Source organism: Panulirus ornatus, chromosome 6 (assembly GCF_036320965.1).
Source record: "Panulirus ornatus isolate Po-2019 chromosome 6, ASM3632096v1, whole genome shotgun sequence".
Lineage (NCBI taxonomy): Eukaryota > Metazoa > Arthropoda > Malacostraca > Decapoda > Palinuridae > Panulirus > Panulirus ornatus.
Window position 1 is genome coordinate 16,817,431 of NC_092229.1, and position 16,574 is coordinate 16,834,004.

The 16,574-nt window shown below is 43.9% G+C and overlaps 1 protein-coding gene and 1 non-coding gene across 2 annotated transcripts in view; both read left to right on the forward strand.

Moving 5' to 3' along the window:
* sll (adenosine 3'-phospho 5'-phosphosulfate transporter 1) overlaps positions 1–16,574 on the forward strand; it is a 143,733-nt gene that overhangs the window by 26,779 nt on the left and 100,380 nt on the right. The gene's annotated exons all lie outside the window — the stretch shown is intronic.
* LOC139749266 (U2 spliceosomal RNA) lies at positions 12,594–12,788 on the forward strand. The gene has a single exon (XR_011712937.1). It is a non-coding gene; the product is annotated as a U2 spliceosomal RNA (small nuclear RNA).

Below are 16,574 nucleotides of genomic sequence, written 5' to 3' on the forward strand. Positions count from 1 at the left end.
GTACAGGCGGTAGTATCACAGCCAATTGTTTTTCAAAGGTATATTCTAGCAAGGCATGGGTACAGCAAGACATGGAAGGAGGACCAGAGAGACGAAAAGAATATTGTGGATTCTGTAACATGATCAGTAAATATTGGGTTACAGAGCAGCTAAAAACCATAAGTTGATACAAAAGAGTTATTAAGGACAACGATATACGAGAGCTGAATGCAGAGTTGCAAAGTCGTTTTCGCTGCAGAAGATACTTAAAGCCCCGAGATCAAGCGAGATGTAAGGGGGAGGAGATCCTGGAACACATTGTAAGTTTTAGAAAAGACTTCAGCAGACTACAAAAGGGTTTTGGCCTATATAAGGCTCATGGTCGTGATGAAGTTCCTTCATCTGTGCTGAAGAAGTGTAGAGAGACGCTTGGTAAACCGCTTGAAATATATGCCGCTGGGGAAATGTGTCGTGAAGATGAAGAAGAAGAGAGTAAATGTCGAGTCTGTCTTTCAGAAAGGAGATCGAAAAAACTGCTTTGATTTACAGACTGGTCTTTCTGATAAGCGCAGTCTGCAAGACGCTGGAAAAAAAGAAAGTAAATAGAGGACTAACTGCAAGACAGAGAATACCTGAGTGGAAGATAACATGGATTCAAGGAAAGGAGGCCATGCATTGCAGATCTTTTGGACTTCTAAGGAAGAGTGAGCTTCGTTTTAGACGAAGCAAAGGTTGGATGGATCGTGTGTTCCTGGTCTGGCAGAAAGTATTTGACACTAAACCACATGAACAAGGAGACGCCTTCAGTGGTTAGAAAATTACCTTAGTGGAAGGGATGAGAGGATGCATGTCAGAGGAGCTCCCTTAAGATGGAATGAGGTCACTAGTGACGTGCTACAGGGTTCGTCTCTGGGGCCATTGCTCTTCCTGACACATGAAAATCTTTTGCTATAACTAGACTCATACCTGAATACGTGTGAAGGAAGTTTACAGTGAGGGCCACTGTAATGTCCAACGGACCTAGACAAAACACAAAGTTGGTCTGATACATGGCTCACGTAATGCAAGCTGAGTTAATGTACTGTAATGAGAATGAGACAGTTTGAGAGAAGAGTTCGGTACGAATATTGTCAAACCGGCAATGAACTCTAGGAATGTGTGTGTGATAGGGATCACGTTGTACTTAACACGTCACTACTACAATATTAGAATCACTATTGCATACTTTGATGATAAAATGTTCAGGAAACTGTTCACATATCACATTAAACCAAAGTTAGGATATGCTTCTCAAATTTGGTCACCTCACCGTAAGATTTACAACGATATAAGAGGACAGATTCAGAGAGACAATAATGATGATACGAAAAATAGGAAGACTATATTCCAGTAAGAGGCTGGAAGCCTCAGCTGCCGACCATGGAGGACAGGAGAGTAAGTTTTATAATGTTCGACTGTGGCAACACTTGTCAAAGGAACCAACCACAAACTATGATGGGAAAATAGGCAAGATGTTTGCAAGGAAAGTATGACACGGACCTTGGATCAGAGTAGGGAATGGATGGCATAAGCTGAGTGATGAAACTGTAAATACTTCCATCATACAATGATTTATAAAGTTACGTGATGGTGTAGAATGTTCCAGCCTCCCTGTACAGTGCAAACAGATAATCACACTATGGTACATGCCTACACACAGCCACCCTCACACATAGTACGATACACACACACACACGTTTCCTCTAATCCCGCAGATTTGAGAGGGAAAATAGATAATATCTTCTAGAAGGACATTTGTGTGGGGAAAAACATAAGCCTGGGGATCATACATCAACATAAGGAAATTACATCTGTAAAGGATATTTGGAAAAAACCTTATCACGGAAGTTTCCTTGCACGGAAATCAACTAAGCTGTATTGTCGTTTGTTGTGATGATGTTATGATGAAAAAAGTACCAGCAAGCATTATACGATATCACTAAAAGTAATACGGTATCGCTAAGCATTATTCGGTAGCAGCAAAAGCGCTAATCCATACCATCAAGCATTATACACGGTGACCAAGTTGGTAAACAGACTAGGGCTGAAAACTTCAACATCATCACAGAGAGAGAGAGAGAGAGAGAGAGAGAGAGAGAGAGAGAGAGAGAGAGAGAGAGAGAGAGAGAGAGAGAGAGAGAGAGTAGAGGTAGTGTGTCATGAGGAACATGAAAGGGAGGAGGGGATGTAGTGGGTCGTGTCTAGCAGGTGTGTGAGGCCGCTACTTGTGTATGCTCCTCCTGAGAGCAACTTTCCCTCGTTGTGTACCGCCGGTACGCATGGTACAGATGGTGGCCAGGAGGCAACAGTCTCCACTCTCTCTCTCTCTCTCTCTCTCTCTCTCTCTCTCTCTCTCTCTCTCTCTCTCTCTCTCTACGTAGTGAGAGTGTACACGTCTTCCAACCATCCCCAGCACAACGGTACAACCCCTAGATCCCATCAGTACGACACTACGACCCTGGCTCTTGTCCTCCTGAGTCTGAACGTTCGGTCAATACGAAGGTCAGGTCATCATATCCTCGGGTCGTAGCGTCGTGCTTGAGGATCTTATGGTCATGTTCGGGTCGTAGCGTCGTGCTTGAGGATCTTATGGTCATGTTCGGGTCGTAGCGTCGTGCTTGAGGAGTCATGTTCGGGTCGTAGCGTCGTGCTTGAGGATCTTATGGTCATGTTCGGGTCGTCGTAGCGTCGTGCTGGAGGAGGAGTAAGAGTGCTCTTCATTATGGTGGCAAGTGTCCAGTAATACACGCAGGGACACTTTACGTCCACCACGTCATGTTGGAATGAGTGATGTGTTGTGTGAGTGTGTGGGTGGCGTTCCGCCAGGGGTGTTGCCTGGCCCCTACTGTGTCTCCCGGCAGCTGAGCTGGTCAAACATGTCTCTCGTGTGTGTACCACGCGCTACCGTCAGTCATTGCACGCCAGGTGTAGAACAACTGAGTTTTAATCATACGACTCCCGGCCTGGATCGTCAATGTTCCATGACCCCAGTGTGACGCGCCAGGACGCACCCCTTCCATATTTGGTGGTTCTGTGGTGTTATTCTCGCTGGAGGGGAAGAGTTTGCGTCATGTGTGAATGACTATAAAAGGCAAGTGTCGACGGATGACTTGTGGTGGGACGCTGGGAGACCCGGGTGGGGTGGATGCCGCTCCCTATGAGCATCTATCGACGCCTTATATGGTGTTGTTTGTGACGTCACGGCATGACGTCACGTAGTATGACGTCACGAGCCAGTGAAAGGGGTTGGGGTGAGGTGGAGGTGGGAGGATACGGTTGTTATCAGTAGGTGGTGGCGGGCGGCCTGGCTGATCACGCCACGGCAGGTGGACCGGCCTCCGCCCGACACACACACACACACACACACACACACACACGGACGTATCGCCTCACTATCACACTTTACGTCTCCGTATACCGTAATGGAGGCAGGACAGGTCGGGTGGCGATAGGGGAGAGAGGAGTAATTTGTTTATTATTATAGTTTATACCGCAATTACCAGACGAATGTTCTAGTAGCGTCGAATCAATGTAAACCAAATTGATATCTGAAGAGAATTAGACGCCAGACAGACAGACACACACACACACACACACCAACCCACAGGTGCACCAGCCTCGACCAGTGACGTACCATATGATTAATATTAATCACAACCCAGCTATAATTGTCACATACTCTGGTACGACAGGAACGTTAATTATTTGATCAGAATAGATAGGAAAATGGTTGGTGGTGACACGAATTATCCCATAATTACCACCCAGCCGACCACCACCTCCAGCCTGTATTGACCACGGTCAACCCACTCCTCCTACACCTGGCTCGTTCAAGGACATAATCACGCTAGGATAAAACGTACAAATGTTAGTACCGAGTGACTGACGCTGGATAGAAAACGGAGACCTTGTCCCAGCCAGCCAGCCAGGAGTGTCTGACTCGGCTGTGACCTGACTGTGTGTGTGTGTGTACTGTACTGCCGCCTGTGACTCACACCTCTCATAAGTGAGTCATGGCTGAGTACCGCCCCGTGAGTCACACTTCACGTATGGGGGGGAACACATAAGTAACCCCTCGTATCTTATTCGTCTCTCTTGGTCGCTTCATAGTTTACGACACCTGTTTCTCCACCGGAGCAGGTGAAGTGTAATATTACATTACGTTCTGGTTAAGTGATACCATCAAATAATGATGTTTTACACCCCCGTGGGTACAGTAATACGTACTGTACAGTGTAGATAAACGGCATGATAACTGATTAAAGACATGTACAGATGAACTAAACATTTTCTGGATAGATATGAAACGTAAGAAATTGATGATTGATGATAGTGATGTATGAACGATCAGAGGTTGATGTGATCATTCTTGTGTGATCATTATGAAAGGCTGGGACGCTGGGGTGTGGGGTCGCCCCTCACGTGTGTGTGTGTGTGTGTGTGTGTGGTCACCAACCACCGTGCCCTGCTACTGTACGGTGCACCTTCCCAGTTAGCTTCATTATTTCCGTGTTAGGTCTCTCTCTCTCTCTCTCTCTCTCTCTCTCTCTCTCTCTCTCTCTCTCTCTCTCTCTCTCTCTCTCTCTCTCCGTAGGAGGGATCCATACGTACTATTATGGGTCATTATCGAAGACCCGCTTTGGCCTGTAATCATCGTATACATAAGATGTCACATATTTGACATTCATTACATGTTGCAGCAGTAAAGAATTATACTTTCCTAAAGTTTTATGTTAAAAATCCTGCAGTATTTATGGGCTGCATCATGTAAATATAAAGATAAAGATAAATAAAGCCTGGTTTATCGTAATGAGGCGAACATTCAGCTGAAAATATATATAGTTGAGGAATTACATGATGGGGGTCATTATAGTGATTAGCTAATTAGTCACACAAAATGAGTGTTCATACATAGTTATACATTTCTCATGCATTTTGTATTTACTACGCATCACATAATGAGTGCTCATACACAGTTATACATTCCTATGCATCACATGATGAATATTCATACATGGTTTTACATCCTTCATGCATGTTACATTTACTACGCAAATTCATTGGTTTCCTGTAATGTTGAACTTGTGTTAGGGATTCAGTAAGAACCATAGCATAATGTAAGACGTCAGGAAAATGAGGCTTTTCCATGGAATGTGGCGTGAGTGTGGTGGGATTGTGGCATGAGTGTGGTGGGATTGTGGCGCGAGTGTAGTGGGATTGTGGCATGAGTGTGGTGGGAGTGTGGCCTGAGTGTAGAGGGAGTGTGGCGTGTGTGTGGTGGGAGTGAGGTGTGAGTGTGGTGGGAGTTTGGCGTGTGTGTGATGGGAGTGTGGCGTGAGTGTGGTGGGAGTGTGGCGTGTGTGTGGTGGGAGTGAGGTGTGAGTGTGGTGTGAGTGTGGTGGGAGTGAGGCGTGAGTGTGGTGGGAGTGTGGCGTGTGTGTGGTGGGAGTGTGGCGTGAGTGTAGAGGGAGTGTGTTGTGTGTGTGGTGGGAGTGAGGCGTGAGTGTGGTGGGAGTGAGGCGTGAGTGTGGTGGGAGTGTGGCGTGTGTGTGGTGGGAGTGTGGCATGTGTGTGGAGGGAGTGTGGCATGTGTGTGGTGGGAGTGTGGCGTGAGTGTGGTGGGAGTATGGCGTGAGTGTGGTGGGAGTGTGGCGTGAGTGTGGTGGGAGTGTGGCATGTGTGTGGTGTAAGTGTGGCGTGAGTGTGGTGGGAGTGTGGCGTGAGTGTGGTGGGAGTGTGGCGTGAGTGTAGAGGGAGTGTGGCGTGAGTGTAGAGGGAGTGTGGCGTGTGTGTGGTGGGAGTGTGGCGTGAGTGTAGAGGGAGTGTGTTGTGTGTGTGGTGGGAGTGAGGCGTGAGTGTGGTGGGAGTGAGGCGTGAGTGTGGTGGGAGTGTGGCGTGTGTGTGGTGGGAGTGTGGCATGTGTGTGGAGGGAGTGTGGCATGTGTGTGGTGGGAGAGAGGCATGAGTGTGGTGGGAGTGTGGCATGTGTGTGGTGGGAGTGTGGCATGTGTGTGGTTGGAGTGTGGCGTGAGTGTGGTGGGAGTGAGGCGTGAGTGTGGTGGGAGTGTGGCGTGAGTGTGGTGGGAGTGTGGCGTGTGTGTGGTGGGAGTGTGGCATGTGTGTGGAGGGAGTGTGGCATGTGTGTGGTGGGAGAGAGGCATGAGTGTGGTGGGAGTGTGGCATGTGTGTGGTGGGAGTGTGGCATGTGTGTGGTTGGAGTGTGGCGTGAGTGTGGTGGGAGTGAGGCGTGAGTGTGGTGGGAGTGTGGCGTGTGTGTGGTGGGAGTGTGGCATGTGTGTGGTTGGAGTGTGGCGTGAGTGTGGTGGGAGTGTGGCGTGAGTGTGGTGGGAGTGTGGCGTGAGTGTGGTGGGAGTGTGGTATGTGTGTGGTGGGAGTGTGGCATGTGTGTGGTTGGAGTGTGGCATGTGTGTGGTGGGAGTGTGGCATGTGTGTGGAGGGAGTGTGGCATGTGTGTGGTGGGAGTGTGGCATGTGTGTGGTGGGAGTGTGGCATGTGTGTGGTTGGAGTGTGGTATGTGTGTGGTGGGAGTGTGGCATGTGTGTGGTGGGAGAGAGGCATGAGTGTGGTGGGAGTGTGGCATGTGTGTGGTGGGAGTGTGGCATGTGTGTGGTGGGAGTGTGGCGTGAGTGTGGCGTGAGTGTGGTGGGAGTGTGGCGTGAGTGTGGTGTAAGTGTGGCGTGAGTGTGGTGGGAGTGAGATTGTGTGGTGGTGGTGGAGGTGGTGGTCACTACTGGATGGGTCACCTGTGAGTCGTCATGAATGATTCACACACATACCGAGTAAGTTTGGTAATGGTCGATAGCATTACTTCGCCTTGAAGATGAACTTGGAAATAATTTACCGAATATACCCACCGCCGCCATGATAAACGAACATGATAATATAAGCAATACATACGAAAACGACACATGTCCATTATCTGGCCAAGCGACTCTGTGTTATATAATACCCACTCTACCGCTTATCAAAATTAGCCTTCCGCTGTACCAATCTATCATCTCTCATTACACCCATCATATCATCATGATCATCAGATGAGCTCAGATAAACCACGTATCCCAACACACATTTGCATGCTGCAGCTATTGCCCAAAGCCAACAAGGACCACAGGTTATGTATCGTTCTACATGATACAGCGGACATGATGCAGTTCAGTAACTTGGTACTACGCTATCCAGACCAAACCAACACCACAATATATCATAGACATTCCTATGATAAAGATTCCTTACTGACCACAACACATGGGTCAACACCTGTGTGCTGCTGACCCCACTCCTGTACAGCAGCGCCAACATGTTGCCAAGCACCATACTTTCGTTACACCTTCACACTGTCATACGTTACGTGGGACAGTTGATGTGCGGCAAAATTATATTGCATTTTTTCACATTCATTAACGGTGAAAAAGTTTGAGAGCTTTTTGGATGATAATATCGATCACAAAATGGTTCGGTGACTATTCAAATGCATCGTTCACCTTCCACGTACTTACGACAACCCCAGCAGATGTAAAGGTCACCCTTGAGTTGGTGACATTTGCTTCTGTGGACGGAGGGAAGGACGTAGCCCGTGTGTGTGTGTGTGTGTGTGTGTGTGTGTGTGTATGGAGGGGGGGGGGGGGGCATTATAATGGAATGATTCAGTCTTCCACCACAAAATGCGAATAAACGTCCCAATTTACGATTAACATCACTTTCATCATTTGGTTGAGTCCTGTTATTCCTATATCTGCTTCATGAAATATAAGGATGTATGTAGGTGTCCAGTGTCAGCGTAATCCTCTCTCACCTGTCCCCACTCTCTCCCTCCTTGCCTTGTCGCCCCCTCACACTCCCGCTCCCCCGCCCCAGGTCACTAATGAAGGCTTAAGGTTTCGAAGTAGAGGGTCAATACTGCCTGGGTATCACGGAAATAGAGGATTGACAACACTGACTGCCCAGGTTGGAATCATCCAGTTCATTTCTACCAAGTCACACCTGTGTGCTTACTCATGAGAATATAACATAATTTCATTTCTTCTAGATTCCTAACCCTACATAATGATTTCTTCAATAAACATATCTTCATGTATATCATCTCTTTCCACTTTGTTAGGAGCTCACCTCCAGTCACTTATCGCCAATATATCGCCATCGGAGTTCATATCTTTTTCATTATTAAAAACTTCATTAACACAACTATTTGTGCCTGTGTTGAGGACACATCATCAGTCAGTCTGCCGCATTTCATATTCCAAAACTCATTTCCGTATTTTACAGAGTCCATTCCACTCCTCTTATTATCCTAAACACTTACATGTGTATAACTCACCATCTTTTTTATTGCGTCTATATTTTCACGTGCAAGAGCCTTTATCTGCTGTCAGCCAACGTTTGTTTTCTTATTTAGATCAGTGATAACGTATATTTCATTACATTCATTACCTCTGGCTATGTCTTCCTCAGTACCACATACCCTCGTCTGGGATACAGCTGTCTAGATTAATTTTCCCATTGATCTGTCCGTTTTAAACTTGCTAAATAATCCTTCATTCACATCATCATTAAATATCTTATCTTTAAGTATTTTACTTTCTTGTATTACATTCGTTGGCATGATCATATTCCCTCACATCTCTACTTCACTTATTTTCCTGAGGTTATCATAGTGTGTACGCCTGGGGATGTTGAAGATAAGGACATTGTTCTGAATTGACTCTATCTCCCCCACCCCCTTTTTTGTGCAATTGTAACCAGTTCTTGAGAACCGTAACTGCCTAATGACTTAATTCTAATGTATATAGAGCCTTCAAAGCTTTAGTTGAGGCACCACACTAATTGTCTTGGTTAAACTTTTCAAACCTTATACGTTTTCTCTGCTTCCTCTGTAAGTTATCTCAGCTCATAAGTTACTCTTCGTCCCTGTCATATACACAAATACCTCAATTCATTTATCCACTCTTGTCTTATACCGACCATCCCTTCATTTCTCTCTGGTAATATTCTCCTCTTAATCATGGCTTTCATCTTCTCTCCGGATGTCAACATTCCCACCTCCTGTCATCTCTCAACCATAACTTCAGTGTTCTCTGTACATCACCAAGACATCTCCTTTGGACAATAACATCGTGAGTACGTGATGATGTTTCGCTATTACCAGATGGTAGTCTGTCCTCTGTGATGTATACGTAATGTTAAAAAAAAAAAAAAAGTTAGGACCAAGCGCTCCTCCCTGTGGCGTTCTTAATTTTACATCATTTGTACGCTCCCTGACTACACTGTAGGTGCTCTCATGGTAAATTAGTCCTTATCAGCTAGAGTAAACATCCTCTTCCTGCCCACTTAGCTAACTAGTCCAAGGTTCCCAGGCTAGAGAAGCTGTATTGAGCGTTCCCTTAACCAGCGTCACCATACCATAGTCAGCAGCGGCAGCAGGAAGCGAGGTAGGCTTTCCTAATACCGAGCGGATGTTTTCCTCACCAAGGTTATCTCGACTCGGGGAGGGTCTTCCCCACACCAGCAGCTCCAACATCTTAGAACTCCAGCCTCAACATATTCAACCGTTTCCAGTTTAAATGTCATACGTCTTCACCACTTTCGTATCAAATTTCTCGTCCATTTTCAAATGGGTTTGAGTATGTATGGCGTGTCAGGACGAAGCAGATATCCCTTCTTTTTCTCTTTTTATGACTAGGAGGATTTGTTTAGACTGCTTACCTTGTTCTTCAACCACCTCACCTCAAGTTTGTCTGCTCGTGTATATCTGTCTGCACCCTAGATAACTGGGACGTCCACAGTTTCAGACTAGGCACCCTTGCTGTGCTGTGTTCTTGAGGTCAAAAGGTCAAAGTTCGGCGTCATGCTCGTAAGCCTGGGCGATGAGACTAAAGGAGATAGCGTAGCTGTTTCTTGATTGAATCAACTATGGGTTTGCTCTTTTCCTGAATACGGTGTTGAGTTTTGAACACACTACTTCACAAGGAAGAGTTGGCCCTGAGGAAGTCATTCCTACATGATGATGACACGCAAGCGCGTTCTGAAAGTCGAGGTTGAGGTGTATTTTCTTTTTTTCTTTTTATGATTTTGTCAGGAGTTCCGGGACCTTGCAAAGGACCCGTGAAGAGTTCGAGTAAAAAAAAGAAAATCTGTCAAAGCTCCAAATGACGGAATCCGATTCAAAAGACAGAAAGATAAAGAATTAAATTCTTTCACGCAATATAAGCTGAATGAGGTTATAATGGTTTTGGGGCTAGGTTAGGTTATGATATTTAATTTGTCCTAAGAATCAATTTAACTTTTGCATGAATTACTCTCGATTTTTTTTTTTTTACAACCGCCGAATAAACATTTGTAAGAGTCTCTATAACGAACAACTTTTCAGTAATGGGATGAAATCGAATAATTTACAAATAAAGCGATGTAAGGAGAGCATTTGATTACTGTATCGCCATACCTTCTAAATCCACCATTTAAGTCCGGAGGTCAATTGTATCTTTTTACAACGAAGAATTCAAGGAACGAAGGGTATGCAGCCTTGGACACGACTACTGATATCTAAATATTCTTGCTTTATCTTGATCTGTTGCAGTTTTAGTACCATAAAGCCTACACCGCACATAAACATTTCAGCACAAGAAATCGTATATTGGACGCCTACAAATGAGTCAAAACATTCGGTATTTTCAAGAGAATAATTCGTCTGTTCCACTAAAGTTATCATATCCGATACCTAACTTCAGCCACTGCAAAGCTGTACAGTACATTCTGGAGACAAACTCTTTAGGAGAGAACCACAGAAAAACATCTTTCATATCGTATTTACTTCGGAAAAAAAGAAAGTGTGTCGCATATTCTTGTCCATAATCGGCACTCCTACTGTTGCAACAGCTGTAGCTACAGCTGATATAACAGCTATAGATACAGTAGCCATGGTTGGTGTCTTCGCAGCACTTTTTGCCCCAACGATCAACTGTATACGTGAAGACTTTCCTGTGGGCGTATGTTACTGCCATCATAATGTTCTTCCCTAACTGTGTTCTTGGCAGGTGGCCTACATCACGGACACATACGCCGGATGGCGGACCACCAGTGAACCGCACTCTCTCTCTCTCTCTCTCTCTCTCTCTCTCTCTCTCTCTCTCTCTCTCTCTCTCTCTCTCTCTCTCTCTCTCTCTCTCTCTCTCTCTCTCATCTCGTGTAACTATTGAGAGAACTTGCGACTATTGGTTGGAGTTTGGGTCTACAGGTGAGACGTCCCATGTTCGTGGCGTGGTAATTTGAAGCGGCGAAGGCAAGGAAGCCAGTGATTCATCGACTGTCGCCCAGTTGTCAATATATGAGTAAGACGGAAGCACGCGGCGTGGTTTGGGTGGGAAGTGGGAGGGGAGGGGAGGGGGGGGTGAGACTGGAGGGTCTGTGAGGAGGGGAGGGGGATCTTGGTGGGGTGGGGGGGGGGGGTAGTGGCTGTGGAGGAAGGGATGTGGTGTGTATAAATGCTCGTACTAAGGATGAACAGAAAGATGTTTGTAAGTTAACTCCCCCCACCTCCCTCTCTCTCTCTCTCTCTCTCTCTCTCTCTCTCTCTCTCTCTCTCTCTCTCTCTCTCTCTCTCTCCCCGCCATGCATGGTCTCCCAACCTCGTTGCGGGCGAGTGTGGCCTCTGGGAGGTTGGCTAGGGTGCCTCATGTGGTAGTGGTGGTAATGGTCGCCACCTGTGTATGCAAGCTTCTGTCTGCTCGAGGTTCAGTGTATGGCTCCCTACTTCTTTTATGTCTGTCTCTCTGTCTCTGTCGTCTTGTCTTTCTGTCTGTGTCTGGCTGTGTTCTCCATGCATAGTCAGTGACATATCTTCAGCAGGTCCAGCACCCGGCCTGCCTGACCTCCCGAACCATAGCTTCACCATGCCACAAAAACCTTGACACACATCATAGTGCTGATAAAACCTTGTGTCGGTATAATCAGTACCTAACCGTTTAAGAGACTGAATTCGAATCTTCCCGAGTTCTTCAATCTAACCAACTGTTCCTTGATTGATAATCTGCTCCAGACATATTGACCGAGCAGGTCTGGCAGTTGGCTGGTCATTACCAGTTACCACAATACCTTTATCATAGTTTACCCTGTCCCTCTGGCCTCATACAACAACAGTCACCCTTTGTTCTCCTACGTTTGCCTCCCCAGCTCCACCTGACTGTCGTGTGTTCTTAACAGGTCATTTCTCGTGTGTGATCTTTTGATACCGCCAGGCCACCAATTAGACCAGGTCTCCTGGGTCTCCCTCCTGACTCAGCCATTAGACCAGGTCTCCTGGGTCTCCCTCCTGACTCGGGCATTAGACCAGGTCTCCTGGGTCTCCCTCCTGACTCAGGCATTAGACCAGGTCTCCTAGGTCTCCCTCCTGACTCAGGTATTAGACCAGGTATCCTGGGTACCTTAACCCGTGTTGACCTACCCATCATTCCTTCCTGTACCCCAAACAAGGTCTCACACAACACTGGTCCAAACTGGGCAACTGACCACACCACTGTACGTGGTTGCCTTACTGCACACTCACGTTCCTGTATATCACTAGTGTCGCTTCTCGGCTTTTTGGCTAAGATCAAAGTGTACAGTCTGTTCTTATCAGCTTAATATCTGATACGATCCCTAAATGGGATCCACAGTATTAAAAATGATCTTTGGATCATGGTGAAGTGGTAGGGGATTACTCCACCTTTGCCACGGATCAGCCCGGTGTTGCAGTAATCTCTGAGCTTGCTTAGAGACGTCAAACACCCTTTTTTCAAACATTGTATTTTTTTCTCTCTCTCTGACATGTACCGAAATCATGAAAATTAAATCACGATTTATTTAAGTGTTTCTATACACCGATGTACAAATATAATCATTGTGATCAATCTAAACGATGCAAGGAAATAAGTTGTCTTACATGGACGATATGGATGATCCCAGGGATGACTGGTTAGGTACCCCTCACCTCCTCCCAGAGGCAAGAGGTATTGTGGTGCAAAACCCACCACGAGCAGTGTAAGGTTTTTTTTTTTTTTTACCACTCTGAGGCACGGAATCCGCAGGTGGCCACAGAAAGCCGAGAAATAGATGTCTCTGTTTCTTTAGTGGACAGATGGGTTAGAACTAATCTGGTTGATGGATAGATATATTCCATGAGAGGTCACGTAAATTTGGCAATTGTTTCTGGGAATTCCATGAAAATCAGGTGGACTAGACTTACAGTGAACAGTGTGGGGGATTTTTCTTTTATTATATATATATATATATATATATATATATATATATATATATATACTTTGGAGGCTCCATTCACGCACAAAAGCCCACATCAAGGCCGGGGCCTTGATTGAAATATAAAGTTGTTAATAAGAGAAAAAGAAGAGACAAGGAAAAGTGTTTACAAATTTTGGAGGAAGTGAAAACCCTGTCTTTTATAGAGTGCCAGGTCATAGTTGTTGAGAATGACGTGAGAAGGTAGAGAGTTCCAAAGCTTCGAGGTGAAGGGAAAGAAAGAGTTATCAAAACGGCCCACCCTTGAATTGCCAACGGCCACACTGTAATCACGTGACGCAGCAGCTTGCCGAGTATCGCCTGGTCTAGCTAGTGGTGGGAACACACAGGCAGCCAGCTCTCCGGAGCAAAAAAACAAAGTAATACATTTAGAAGAGGGAAAGTGAACCAATATTGCGGCGCATGGCAAGGGGATCGTGTTTTGAAATTAACCTGGGAGAGTTAAGTCGAACCGCTTTCGATTCAACTCTGTCAAGTAAGGCTGTAGAGCTAGAACCATCCTAGTACTCCACACAAGGACGGATCAGTCCTTTGTGGAAACGGAGTATCTGTTCGAAGGCAAAGAAATCTCGACATCCAAACAGACAGACTCAGCTCTTTCCGGAATGATGGGTTTCCAAGATAGAGTGAACGTTACAGTAATACCAATTATGTTTACTGAGTTAAGAAGTGAAACGGTAAAAACCATCGAAGAGAGAGGAAAGTTGTGAGACGTTTACGATAAAGTGATGGGTGAAAATTGGGTCTTGGACGCGTAAAACTTAACCAGATTTCGTCTTCGGCCACCATAATGATACAACATTGGCCCACCATAATGATGTGTTATTGGCCCACCATAATGATACAACATTGACCTATCATAATACTACATCATCGGCCACCATAATAATACAACATTGGCCCACCATGATAATACAACATTGGCCCACCATGATAATATAGCCCACCATATTAATACAACATTGGCCCACCATATTAATACAACATTGGCCCACCATGATAATACAACATTGGCCCACCATAATTATTTCTACAAAGCTAGACAAAGCTGTGCGCCGAAGTTGTTGAATTTTCGCTTGATCACTTTTTAGACTGATTTCCATGATGCCAACATTATACGTTAGTCCCCCCCACCCCCCAGTGTGTGTGTGTGTGTGTGTGTGTGTGGCACAACTCGTCCGCATAGTTGACGGGCCGGTGTGTTGAGGCCTGGCTGGTGCCTCCCCTCCTCCGGCCTCATGTTAATCGATGCCGGCCTCAACCTCTGGGGAAATATGCAGTCAGGGTGGGGTGAGGTAGGCGACCTCACACCGCCTCCAGCCTCACACCCAGACTCAACCTCACGCGCGCCGGACCCAACCTCACACCCAGACTCAACCTCATGCGCGCCAGACCCAACCTCATACTCAGACCCAACCTCACGTGCGACGGAACCAACCTCACACCCAGACCCAACCTCACGCCAGACCTAACCTCATGCCCAGACCCAACCTCACACCCAGACCCAACCTCACGCCGGACCCAACCTCACAGCCAGACCCACATGCAGTTTGGACGCTACCCATATGTTATCATTATCATCAAGGCTGGGGGTTACAATCTGGGGACTTGACCCAACTGACATGTACCTTAATGTCATTATTATACTTATTATTATTATTATCATTATTATTATTATCATTATTATTATTATTATTATTATTATTATTATTATTATTATTATTATTATCATTATTATTATTATTATTATTATTATTATTATTATTATTATTATTATTATGATTATTATTATTATCATTATTATTATTATTATTATTATTATTATTATTATTATTATTATTATTATTATTATCATTATGATTATTATTATTATTATTATTATTATTATCATTATTATTATTATTATTATTATCATTATGATTATTATTATTATTATTATTATTATTATTATTATTATTATTATTATTATTATTATTATTATTATTATCATTATTATTATTATTATTATTATTATTATTATTATTATTATTATCATTATGATTATTATTATTATCATTATTATTATTATTATTATTATTATTATTATTATTATTATTATTATTATTATCATTATGATTATTATTATCATTATTATTATTATTATTATTATTATTATTATTATTATTATTATTATTATCATTATGATTATAATTATTATTATTATTATCATTATTATTATTATCATTATGATTATTATTATTATTATTATTATTATTATTATTATTATTATTATTATTATTATCATTATTATTATTATTATTATTATTATTATTATTATTATTATTATTATTATTATTATTATTATCATTATTATTATTATTATTATTATTATTATTTTTATTATTATTATTATTATTATTACTATTATTATTATTATTATTATTATTATTATTATTATTATTATTATAATCATTATCATTATCATTATTATTATTATTATTATTATTATTATTATCATTATTATTATTAGTTATTATTATTATTACTATCATTACTGTTATTACTATTATTATTATTATCACGGAAGAGACAACTTATTGGAGTACAGAGACCACTGGTAAGGCAGGGACCACTTATTGTGGAGGAGGGACCCCTTAAACCAGGGCTGAAACCACTTATTTGTTGGCTGGTTAGTGAACTGCTGGTCTCCACCTCACCGTCAAGTTATGAACACCAGTCCAAGAATATTATGAACATCCTCCTCAGATGTTCCTCTGATGTTCCTCTGATGTTCCTCAGGTGTTCCTCTGGTGTTCCTTAGATGTTCCTCTGGTGTTCCTTAGATGTTCCTCAGATGTTCCTCTGATGTTCCTCAGGTGTTCCTCTGATGTTCCTCAGGTGTTCCTCTGGTGTTCCTTAGATGTTCCTCTGGTGTTCCTTAGATGTTCCTCAGATGTTCCTCTGATGTTCCTCAGATGTTCCTCTGATGTTCCTCAGGTGTTCCTCTGGTGTTCCTTAGATGTTCCTCTGGTGTTCCTTAGATGTTCCTCAGGTGTTCCTCTGATGTTCCTTAGATGTTCCTCAGATGTTCCTTAGATGTTCCTCAGATGTTCCTCTGATGTTCCTCAGGTGTTCCTCTGGTGTTCCTTAGATGTTCCTCTGGTGTTCCTTAGATGTTCCTCAGGTGTTCCTCAGATGTTCCTCTGGTGTTTCCCTGGTGTTCCTCTGGTGTTCAAGACCAGTCATCAGACGACACCCGCTCTCACAGTATA